A 12,873-nucleotide genomic window follows, 5' to 3' on the forward strand; every position below is an offset into this window, starting at 1 on the left:
AGTTCTTTAGGGCCGGGGGTGAAGGAAACCAGTGAAGGTGTAACCCTGTACACTCCGTGAGGGAGGTGCTCGTGCAGGAAAGGGTTCTCGGAGGGGGGCTAGTTTACACGGGACTGTACACTTAGTCTGGAGGCTGGACCCGTTGCGCCACCCGACCCGCTACGCGGCCCCATACCTGTTGTAGCCACGCCCCTCCCGTGGGTGCGTGGCGGGGCGAATCGTGGATCCGGTGGCCTCCTGGCTTCGGGTCGGTTTCTTCGCTCCAGGCTTCTCGTCTCCTCTCTCCTTCTCGCGACTCTCCTCCGTACTCCGCTCTCAATCCTTCTTTCTCCTGGGAAACGCCGTCCGTAGTTTCCGGGGCTGGACTCTCTTTTGAAGCTCCTCCCGGGCTGTTGATGGGTGGGGTTCCGTCTTTCCAGGCTGAGTAGTTAAAGGGACCGCCGTCCCCAGTCTGACTCGGCCAGCATGCTTCCTGCTCCTCCGTCCATGCGGGTACCGGCGGCTGTTGGGAAGCAAATGTGGTAGGTAACCGGGGAATGGTGTCCCACCAAGCAATGTTTTGTTCCCCGTCCTACAGACTCGCTCTGTCACAAACCTCCCCCCCTGGCATCTCCCGATCGGGGAGAGGAAAGATTCGGGACAAGAAGTCCGCATTACCGTTCTCTTTACCCTTGCGGTGCATTACAGTAAAAGAGTAGGGTTGCAAGGAAAAGATCCACCTCAGCACCCTAGAGCCGTGGTTCCCAAACTGTGCGCCGCGGCACCCCGGTGCGCCGTAGTGTGGAGTCAGGGGCGCCGCGACCACAATGTGGAAAAGTGAAGCCTCTTTTTTCTGCAGCCAAAATATGTCCCCCACCTGCAAAAATATGGTACATGGTTTGTCTCAAGAGCGCACTTCCACTATACGTGCGTCTCTGATTTCTAACATGCTCTGTTTTTACAGTAAACATAATGCTGGTGATACGTGTGTAAAACGAAGTTTGGGCATTTACACCCGTATACCCAGCATTATTTTACTGTAAAAACGGAGCACGTTAGAAATCAGATATAAAATATAAGCCAAGCCAAGGCCTTCTCTCAGCGAGAGGAAGGCCTTGACTTTGCTTATGTTTTATGTCTGATTTCTAACGTGCTCTGTTTTTACAGTTAACATAATGAAAGTGACAACAGACAAAGCTTTTGATTTGTGTTTCTTGCTCTCAGGCGCGTACCTGGAATGTTTCCACTATATTTCAGTTTCAAGAACATGATTTTTTACAAAGACAGAAAAGCTAACGTCAGCAAAAACGCTACTGTATATTATGCAGAAGAAACTTGTTTTTTTCTTGTGTGCATAAGACTTTAGTTATATGTCGGGCAGTTCCTTAAGGGAGAGGGACTCATTTGATTCTCTTACCTGCCTCAAGTAAAAATGCAAAATGCTGTCACTCACAGTGAGGGCAGTCAAAAGCGGAAGTAGACAGACCCATTGGCCTATGCTTTATGCTCTGACACCAGATCTAAAAAGAGGCACATGGGAACCCTTATGCCAGGCAAACAGCATCAAAAATGAATACTAAAATGGGACGGAAAACCTCCCCGCATCTCGCACTCCAAGCTGTCCCGCTCTTGGTATGACGGGGGTATCGCCCTGCCAAATACGAAACTATAGTACTGGGCGGCACAGTTGATGGTAGTAAACCGCTGGCTACATGCCCCACAACAAGACCCGGCCTTTCGTCTTGACAGAGCGGTACTACCCCCGGATCAATTACTAAAGGCGCTATATTCCAACAAAAGACGCCACACACTGACAGGCCCTACGGCCCTCACGGTCAAACTGTGGCACGCAGCGCAGAGGGCACTGGGGTGGGACGGTATACTTACACTAGCCACGCCCCTTTGGGACACGCGCCGTCTCGGTACACTGGGGAACACTAAGGGCTTCCGCCAATGGGACCTTATTGGCATTTCTAGGATTGGTGATCTGTGGAAAAGTGGGGCGGTTATCTTTTTCCCCGCCCTTCAAGAGCAATACGGAATGGCAGACACAGAGAAATACAGATATATGCAAATCACACACGCACTACAGAGCGCCATCCCGACAGGTACGACACTTGTAGAATCATCCCCCCTAGAAGACAGACTACTTACGGACCGGATAGACAAGAGAGCAATATCGCTTACCTACCAGAAACTGATCAATAATCTCCCGGATCCCACAGTAGTGCTTCGTAGTAAATGGGAGGTGGAATTAGGAGACATCGAGGACGAAGACTGGTTGCATGCCCTGGCATCAGCCAGGGAGGCCTCCATCCCGTCACGGCTTAAACTGATACAATTAAAAATAGTGCACAGAGTTTACTATTCCCGTACACTTCTGCATAAACTGGGCCGCTCACAAGACCCGAATTGCATGCGCGGATGTGGCGCCCCTGGCACATTCTATCATATATTGTGGGACTGTCCTAAGATAGAGAGATACTGGAACCACATATTGTCAGAAATCTCCGAGGCAGCAGGGGTGGAACTGCAGAGAGAGCCTAGATGTTGTTTGTTAAATATGTGGTCGCCAACTGATATGAACCGGGGATTGCAAACGTGGGCTACATTAGGTCTGGCACTGGCGAAACACAATATCGCTCGAAAGTGGGGTTCTGGGATGGTTCCAGCTCGGGCGCAATGGGAGAAGGACATGGACACAGCTATGGTTGCTGAAAGGGCTGTATATGTACACAGGGGTTGCCCCAAGAAATGGTCCAAAATCTGGGGAAAATGGAACGAACACCGTGGACAGATATGTGATCCCCCACCGGACCTGTCGGATCCAGAAACCAGTCCATAGGAAGGTGGAAGTGAAAGTTACATATTACAATTGTGTAGGACTCCGGTTGTTCTAGAGCAGTGGTCTTCAAACTTTTTGATGTCGAGACCCCCTTTTCAAACCATTTTAGACGTAAGGACCCCCTCTGACAACATTTTCTAGAAACTGGTTCTCCTCCTCATCAGCATCTATCGACAACCATCAATGCCCCTGTTAGACCTGGCATCCTTTGGCACGTTTCCCGTGTTTTTTTCCTTTCTGACCTTCTCAAGAAATATGGCGCATTCCAGTCCTTTTCCCTTCACAAGGTGCTGCCTAGCACCAACATAGCAGGATTGTTTTTGTACGGGAAGAGGCACTTTCCTTCACCAAAGCAATCCTGAGGGGCATTTTCCTATTTCTATGTGAGCTGCAGAATGCAGCACACATGGAAAGATGAAAAAACGAGGGGAAATGAAAACATTTCTCCTTGTTGCGCCTCTGCTGGCGAGGCGTCCGTTTTTAGAGCTGCCCCAGGTTTACATGATTTTGTAAATAGGGTCAGCTTCAAAATCCATAGGCTTTGTGTGGGAACCCCAGGCAAAGCCCATGGAACACCTCCTTGATCAGACCCCCCAGGATAATGCAGCATAGATTTGAACATTTTGCGGCACAAAAATTAAAGTTTAGCGGCACAAAAATTGAAATTTTGCGGCATTATTGCGGCACTTTATTTTACTTGTAATCATTCCTTTCCAGTTTTAAATTATTGAAACTGCTTTAGCAGAGCATTCCAATTTGAAGTAGACATGTTTAAAGTGTGTGAGAGAGTTTGTTTGCCTTATTCTCCTTTGTGGTAACATTCTGGATCATAGGTTAAGCCATGCACAATAGCCCAGGGTTGCTAGTCCTCCTGTTTTATGTGGCACTGTGCTGACTTGGGGCTAGTGGTTCCATGCCCCAAAAGGAAAGAGGTGGCATGAGGTCGCTTGGTCATGTAGAGCAGGGCTTCGGACCTGGGTGACTGAGGGTGTAAGTGGTGCAGATGGAAGGGACTCTTGACTTGGGAATGAAGGGCCGGCCTACGGACGACTGGAACATGCAGAGCACATCTAAATGCCCCTCAGAGAGCAGCCTGGCATCGGGCAAGTGATTGAAGGTGGAAGTGGGACAGATGGAAGGGACCTTTAACTTGGGAATTAAGGGCCTATCAATGTCTGGTGCATGCAGAGCATGTCTACAGACTCCTCTGAGCATGTCTCAAGACTCCTTGGAGGGCAGCCTGGCAAAGGGCATGGGCTGTGGATGGTGGCAGTAGGGGGTAGGTGGTACTGTCACTGGAAGGGAAGGGCCCTTGACTTGTAATTGCATTGATTTAGTGCTTACTACCCTGACAAGGCGTCAAGGTGCTTTTCCGTGAGTACACGCTATTCCGGAACCTAAAATGGATTAGTGGTGAATTAGTATAGGATAATACTAAATGAATTTGAGCGGTGTACGTGTGAGTCTGTTAGTTGGTTTGAAAAGGATAGTGGAGTAATAGAAGAGGGAAGGGTCTAAAAAGTGTGTATTTGGAGATCATAACATTAGGAGGTTTGGGATGAGTAAAGAAGAGATGGAGGGGCAAGAGTCTAGAAGTGGATTAGGGAGAAAGAGGAGGAATTGCATGAGTCTAGGAGGGATACATGAGGGAAGGGTGTAGAAAGGCTTGTATTTATGGAATTATGTGTATAGCAGAACTTAAAAATAAGCTCAGCACAACACAGTACCAGGAGAGCTTGAAATACATTAGTTTTATTCCGGTGAAAGACACAGGCACGCTCCTAACAACTTTTACCCATGTAACTCATCTTGCAAATGTGCCATCCTGGCACATATTTTGCCTCTACAAACTCCTGCAACAAGAGCAAATTTGCGGCAAATAAGCATCATGCCCCTAAATATTACAAGGCATCTTGTAAGGACGCGCAGGATTCACAGTTCTCATTTAAAATGGGACGCCCAAAAACAAACACAATAGAACGTCCAAAAAAGATTGGCAGTCACCTTTGGAAAAAGTCTCATAACCCTATTGAACAGGATTAATATTACAATTTGAGCAAATGTTACCCTTCTAACAGCTACTTACAAATTGCTACTTTATCTCACACAAACCAGCACATCAAAAGAATAAATAGAACAATGGCAAGCAAAAGAATGGAACCACCGTAGTCAACCTTAAATTGTGGCAAAATTACAATTACTGTGCTAGGCTGTACAAGATTGAAGTGGCCATGCACTCGCATTAATGAGAAACGCAAATACTGTCCTGGGAAACGCAAACGTTTAAAATTCCAAAATAGAAAGATGGATTTCCAGGCCGAGTCCTACGGAGGAAAGCAATAAACCACTTTCACTGGAAAAATTGTTATTTTGACTAAAGCCTTGCTTGCTCCTTACTAAAATCATGGAACACAACTCTCCCTCTTCTGCCCCAAAATCTCCCACCTAAACAACCTGAACTTCAGTTTATTGTGAAATTCACGAGCTGAGGAGGAGGCAGGAGTCTTTGGCAAAGACACCACGCTGTGGGACTCCACCTAAATGTGTACCCATCCATCCTTCAGTCACACAGCTTCATCTCTAGTCGACCTAGAGATCTCAGCTAAAATGACTCGTAAAGTTACTAACACATTTTAGTGCTAGCTTTAGGTCTGCCCATATCAACCAATTGAAACTCAGTTGTATTATCGACCTTGGAAGGATGGAAGAGTGAGTTGTAACAGCTCACAGTAGAATCTTGCCACATAAAGACCTGTTTTTCCAGTACTGGCTGAACCTGTGACCTGCTCAGCCCCAATATACACATCAGATGTCAAGAGCAAGGTCAGGCTGCCTCGTTCTTAGAGGACGCAGTACCGACTATACTCTGTTTTACACATTTACAGGGATGTTTGTGCCGCCTTTGAATACATGTTTTGCGTGCAGAAGAGAAGCTTTCTTGGATGCCGTGGTTGGGATTTTTGGTGTAATGCATTTATTTTAGCTATGCTGGCTGTGCGGTATTTTTAACAGCTACTATGGTATGTCAGAAGAGAGATGGATGCCCCCAAAGTGTAGAAATACTGACAGATTACTGGAGCACAAGGATCTAATTGAAACCGGAATGAGTGGAGTTAGGAGCGATTCTCGCTTTGCACAGAAGGGAGATTCCCCGCCTTTCATTTAGGCAAGCAGGTGATAACGATCTCAATTAGCGAGACCAGCTGTCTTTTTGCAGGGACAAGTAAACCCAGGGAATCTGCGACCCCCTTCCTAGAACTCCACGACCCCTCTCGGGGTCGCGCCCCACAGTTTGAAGACATCTGTTCTAGAGGGATGGGAGGGGACGAGCTCCTGCAAGGATTGGGGTCTAACACTGCGAACTATATGACGTAAGGACTGTTGGGAGGGTGGAACCAGCAGGGCATGAAGGAGCACATCCAGTATGTAAATTGCAATGGCCCGAATAGTCATGATTGATGTAATTACATTGTATTGAGAAGTTCAGAAACGACCTACTGTATAACTAATTGCCTAACTCGACATGTATTTGGTGAAGTGTAATTTGATGGAAAGCTAAATAAAAGTTTATAATAAAAAAAAAAAAAAAAAAAGAATACTTAAAGCAAAGAACATGCTTTCAGCCGTTGGGTAGCCACCCTGACAGTTTACAGCCGTGGTTCCCAAACTGTGCACCGCGGCACCCCGGTATGCCGTAATGAGGAGCCAGGGGCGCCACGACCACAATGTGGAAAAGTGAAGCCTCTTTGTTCTGCAGCTAAAATATGTCCCACCTTCAAAAACCTGGGTCATGGTTTGTCCCAAGAGCGCACTTCCGCTATACGTGCGTCTCTGATTTCTAACATGCTCTGTTTTTACAGTAAACATAATCTATACCTTGAAGTCTACCAGCAGTTCTTTGATGACAGATATTAGCTCACTGTAAACTGCAACTAACAAAAGGAAGTCTCTGACAAACGCAGTAACTCACGGACCTGTTTATGTTACATTCATTTTGTAATCTGCACGGTACATGTTCTGTGCAGCAGGCATATCAACCCTCTGCACTACCTAACCAAGAATAACAACTTCCTTGAGTCAAAACTTCTATATTAGACAAAACTCTGATCTTGCCTAGGAGAACATTAATCACCGGAGCTTTATTGACATTTTAATTGCTGCCTGAACACTGCTAGAGGCCAGGAACGGGCAGCAGGTATTTTTACGCCCCTGTGCGAAGTCATCGGATGTATGACATTAAAACGCATGCTTTTACTACGCATGCCTTTACAACGCATAGTGCTTTGGGGTGCTGGATAGTGAATAGTTTAATTTACTATTCCAACTCCAGTCCCCGTGGATAGTAGGGAAGGTGGTGGATAGTAAATTAAATCTATTCCCTATCCTAGAGCGCCCCCCAGCGCAATGCGTTGTAATGGTTTGCGTTGTAAAAGTTGCGATGTAAAAGCATTGCGTGGTAAAAGTTGTGTTGTAAGTGATGTTTCCTGAAGTCATCACCTGCTGCGGTGGCACCGGTCGCACCGCACTAGAGCCGGCCCTGCCTTCACTTTTATAAGTGACGCTATAAAATGTATTAAATGCATCTTAGATAGAGTGATTAGGGAGACTGTTAAAGGGTAGTAGGGAGGGAATCTGTGGCGGAGGTGGTCATTGGGAGGGGGGGCGCCAAAAAACATTGCCGCACTGGGCGCCACCAGTGCTAAAGTCGGCCCTGCTGCTGTGCAACAGACTCACAGAATGGTAAAAAAAATGGTGGGGAGCCACGGTCAACTGCCAATTAGATCAAGGGAGCCACGGGTCAAAAAAGTTTGGGAACCACTGCCCTATAGTTATTGCTGCTGTTTTGATGCATCCACTTTAAGGGTGCGTGGTCGGTATGGAGGATGAATGGTTTCCCTTCCAAATAATAGCGCAGTTTCTCCACGGCCCACTTAATCGCTAAACCCTCCCTCTCAATGGTGGAATACCTGCATTCTCGTGGAAAAAGCTTCCTACTAATGTATAACACGGGATGCTCCTGTCCATCTGATCCTGTTTGGGATAATACAGCACCAATGCCCACACTAGAGGCATCGGTGGCGAGTGTAAAGGTTTTCTCAAAATCCGGGGACATTAGCACCGGGGCTGAGGTCATGCTTTCTTTTAGCTGGTGAAATGCTTTAAGAGCTTCTGGGGAGGGGTTCGTTATATCACGGTTTTTGGTCTCTTTGCCCAGGAGATCTGTCAAAGGGGCTGCCCTCTCCGCAAACCTGTCAATAAATCGGCGGTAATAGCCTATGAGGCCTAAAAAGGCTCTCAGTTCTCTTTTGCTTGTAGGAAAAGGGACGTTGGTTATGGCTTTCACCTTCTCGCTTTGGGGGGCAATGGTTCCCTCCCCCAAGACATACCCCAGATACCTGACGCTGGTGAATGCTGCTCTGGATTTCTTTGAGTTAATATGCAGCCCTGCTTGACGTAGGGCGGTCAGGATGGTTCTCAGGTGGCTAAGATGTTCATTCCAATTCCTGCTGTAGATGACTATATCGTCCAAGTAGGCCGAACTGAAAGTTGTGTAGGGCTGCGATACTGAATTCATAAGTCTCTGGAATGTCGCCGGGGCGCCATGAAGGCCAAAGGGGAGTACGGTGAATTTATACAGGCCATTTTCAGTGACGAAGGCTGTTTTCTTGCGGTCCTCCTCATGAAGAGGCACCTGCCAATACCCCTTCGTGAGGTCGATGGTCGTGATGTACTGCGCATCCCCGATTTTTTCAATCAACTCATCCACCCTCGGAATAGGGTACGTGTCGAAGTTAGAGATGGCGTTCAAAGCCCTGAAATCCATACAAAAGCGCTTGGACCCGTCCGTCTTGGGTATCATGACTATGGGAGATGACCAATGACTTGTGGAGGGGCGTATCACCCCCAGTTTGAGCATCTCTTGTACCTCTTTCTGTACCGCCTCCCGTCGGGCCGCGGGGATTCGGTAGGGTCTTTGCTTCACGGTTTTCCCGGGGGGGGGGGGGGGGGGTGTTCGATGCAATGTTCGATTCGGTCTGTTCTCCCGGGTAGTTCTGAAAAGACGTCGGTGAATGGAATGAGGACCTCCTGCAGATCTAACCTCGTGGAGGCCGTTAAGTCCGGATTCACCACTAGTTGATCCAAGGTGGAGGCGGCCGACTTGGACGCGGCTTCGATCCATTGGGAGTCTTGAGGTGTCGGTCCCAGCCACTCTTTCAACAGGTTTATGTGATAGGTCTGCGTCTTGTTTGATGAAAGACGTAACTTATAGGTTATCTGTCCTATTGATTCAATGACCTGAAAGGGCCCTTGCCATTCATTCTTTGCCTTGCTGCTTAGGGAGGGGAGCAGTACCAGGGCCCATTTTCTTACGCCAATACTTCGCAACTTCTTGCCTTTGTCGTAGTTCTTTTTATATCGGTGTTGGTGGTGTTCCAGGCTAGAGTGGGCCAAGTTCCGCAGTTTGCCCAGCCGGGACCGGAGTTGGGTAGTGTATTCTAGCATGGTCTTTTGTTCCTGGAGCTCTTCAGTTTCCCACAAGTCTTTAGTCATTTCGAGGAGGGACCTAGGGAGACGCCCGTACAACAACTCGAAAGAGGAACACCCCAGGCTACTTTGTTTCTGGGCTCTTAACACATAGAGGGCCAAAGGTAGTAGCCGGTCCCAGTTCGTGCCCTCTGAGGATAACATCTTTTTCAATGTCAATTTAAGGGATTGATTATATCGTTCGACGAGGCCATCGGTCTGCGTATGATATACCGATGTTTTCAGATGTTTTATCCCCAGGGATTTACATACTTCTCGCATGAGTTTGGCAGTAAAGGGGGTGCCCTGATGCGTCAAGACTTCTTTCGGGAAACCGACGCGGGCAAACAGTTCAACAAATTTTTCTGCGATTGCTGAGGTGGTGGTGGTTCTCAATGGAAAAGCCTCCACGAACCTAGTGGCATAATCCACACTGACTAGGGCGTATACATTCCCCTTGGTAGACCGTGGTAAGGGCCCGATGAGGTCCATGCCCACGCGTTCGAATGGAACCCCGATGATAGGCATGGGTTGTAGCGGTGCTGCGCTGGGGCGATGGGTGTTCTTCCTCTGACACACCTCGCACTTGGCACAATAATCCTGTACATCCCTGTAGATCCCGGGCCAAAAGAAGTGTCGGATGATACTCTCTGTGGTCTTTTCTTTTCCTGCATGTCCTGCGGTTAGATGGGTGTGTGCGAAGAATAACACTTGCTCCCTGAAAGAGGTTGGTACCAACAACTGACAACTGCTGGTCTCCGTGGCCTGTCTATACAACAGGTCGTTCCTGGTCAGGGATCGGGGGTACATCTGGGAAGAGTTACCTTGGTTTTGGTGCGCACTGTCCCATGCATTATATAGGGTTCTGTCTTCGGTTTGCGCAAACCGGAAGCTTCTATCTGTTTCCCAGGATTCGGGGGTTATGTATGCGGGAGAGGGTCTTACCTTCCCAGAAGGACTCGAGGCAAGCTTCTCCTTAAAAAGCGATAGGAATTCGGGGTTGTCTGTGCCCAAAATCATATCTTCAGGCAAGGTATCTACCACTCCTACCCTAACGTTGCAAGTAGCTCTATCCGGTATTTCCACAGAGATGGAAGCCAATGGGTATGGCTTCACGTCTCCGTGAACACAGCGTATAAACACCTGGGCCTCCTGTATGTACTGTTCTGGTAGGACAAAGCGTACCTGTACTACAGACTGTTTGCACCCCGAATCGAGGAGGGCCCTCACTCTAACACCATTCATCCTCATACTCACGTAGAATGAACTGCCCAATTCGGCTGAGTACATCACGGTCTTAGGGAGATATCCAACCTCCATTGGCTCCTCAGGAGGTCTCTTACGGGGGCACATCCTCGCTATGTGACCCCACTCCCCACAGTCATAGCATTGTGGTCCTTTAAACAGCGGTGACATCATCCCTGTTGCTTTTGGTCTGGGGGCTTCGATTGGTGGTCTCGGTTTCCTCTCAACTTTGAGGGGAGGGAGGTTTTTATTATACTTCTCGTTTTCCCCAGTGCTCAATCGGGGTTGTGCCCTGGCATACTGTGCAGCCATTTCGATAGCTTGTTCTACTTCCAACCCTACGTGTTGGCGTAGCCATCTTTGCGTGGCATATGGCAGAGCGTCCATAAATTGTTCCAGGTAGATTTTGTTGAGGATTACCTCCTTGCTACATACCTCCGGTTTTAGCCATTTGTTGGCGTCCATACGCAATCGAAAGAACAGGGTTTTTGGGTTCTCCCCTGGCAGGCCTCTTTCCTTTCTAAACTTTACTCGGTAGGCTTCCTGATCTAAGCCCAGGTGATCCAATATCACTTCCTTCACAACTCCATAGGGCGTGTTTCCCAGAACGTTCGCGGCTTGATAGGTCGATTGCGCTTCCCCGGTCAGGAGGGGGGCGAGAAGGAAGGGCCATTTGTCCTCGGGCCAGCCTAAGGCTCTGGCGGCCCTTTCAAAATTCAATAAGAACGCATCCGGGTCTTCCTCCTGAATGTATTTTTGTAAGGCGATACCGGTGGGGTGAGGGGAGAGTACTCGTGATTCTCTGGGTATGAGCGGGATGGGAGGTGGCACGTTCCTCAGACCTTCTATTTGAGCTGTCAACGATGATTTGAACAACTCCCTATCCGCTTGGGCTGCTGAAAGCTGGTGTTCCACCGCCCACTCAAGTTTTTGTTGGCCTTTGATGATATGCTCAATGAGGGTGTCCATCTTGTCGCTACAGATGGGAGGTGTTGCTGATCCCACTTCTGACACCACGTGTCCCAGGGTCGGGGGGCTGGCTACGTTCGGGTCGGTAGATACTGAGGTGCCCAGGGGGGAAGACGTTAAGTGAGATACAGAGTCTTTTACCAGTGATTTTAAAGATGGCTTTATTTTGATATAATGAAAAACCAAAGGTGATGATGGACGGAGCGTTGACAATACAAACACTCACCCCCAGTCAACTGATCTGGGTTTAATCCATCACCGTTCTTTAGCTCACTCCGCCACCCCAGTTCAGACATGGCCATATGCAAATCAGTCTAACCCTGTGCCTCATGGGAACAGTGCAGCCCGAACTGCCAAGCCATGTCTTCCCTGGACCGGAATCAAGCTTCCCAGGACCGGTTTCTGGCATTACAGCCGTCTTCAGCCGGGCTTGCTTGACTCCAGTGGCAAAGTGAGCAAGGGACTCACGTCTGAGCATACCCTGCCAACTTAGGGCGAACAAAGAAAAACCAAAGGTGATGATGGACGGAGCGTTGACAATACAAACACTCACCCCCAGTCAACTGATCTGGGTTTAATCCATCACCGTTCTTTAGCTCACTCCGCCACCCCAGTTCAGACATGGCCATATGCAAATCAGTCTAACCCTGTGCCTCATGGGAACAGTGCAGCCCGAACTGCCAAGCCATGTCTTCCCTGGACCGGAATCAAGCTTCCCAGGACCGGTTTCTGGCATTACAGCCGTCTTCAGCCGGGCTTGCTTGACTCCAGTGGCAAAGTGAGCAAGGGACTCACGTCTGAGCATACCCTGCCAACTTAGGGCGAACAAAGAAAAACCAAAGGTGATGATGGACGGAGCGTTGACAATACAAACACTCACCCCCAGTCAACTGATCTGGGTTTAATCCATCACCGTTCTTTAGCTCACTCCGCCACCCCAGTTCAGACATGGCCATATGCAAATCAGTCTAACCCTGTGCCTCATGGGAACAGTGCAGCCCGAACTGCCAAGCCATGTCTTCCCTGGACCGGAATCAAGCTTCCCAGGACCGGTTTCTGGCATTACAGCCGTCTTCAGCCGGGCTTGCTTGACTCCAGTGGCAAAGTGAGCAAGGGACTCACGTCTGAGCATACCCTGCCAACTTAGGGCGAACAAAGAAAAACCAAAGGTTATGATGGACGGAGCGTTGACAATACAAACACTCACCCCCAGTCAACTGATCTGGGTTTAATCCATCACCGTTCTTTAGCTCACTCCGCCACCCCAGTTCAGACATGGCCATATGCAAATCAGTCTAACCCTGTGCCTC

General features: G+C 48.6%; 1 protein-coding gene across 1 annotated transcript in view; it reads right to left on the reverse strand.

Moving 5' to 3' along the window:
* Positions 1-391: 391 nt before the first annotated feature.
* LOC144762681 (uncharacterized) overlaps positions 392-12,873 on the reverse strand; it is a 72,673-nt gene continuing 60,191 nt past the window's right edge. The window contains exon 5 of the mRNA XM_078647924.1: positions 392-502. The gene's annotated coding sequence lies outside the window, so the exon portion shown is untranslated. The remainder of the gene's footprint in view (positions 503-12,873) is intronic.

The sequence above is a fragment of the Lissotriton helveticus genome, chromosome 6 (assembly GCF_964261635.1).
Source record: "Lissotriton helveticus chromosome 6, aLisHel1.1, whole genome shotgun sequence".
Lineage (NCBI taxonomy): Eukaryota > Metazoa > Chordata > Amphibia > Caudata > Salamandridae > Lissotriton > Lissotriton helveticus.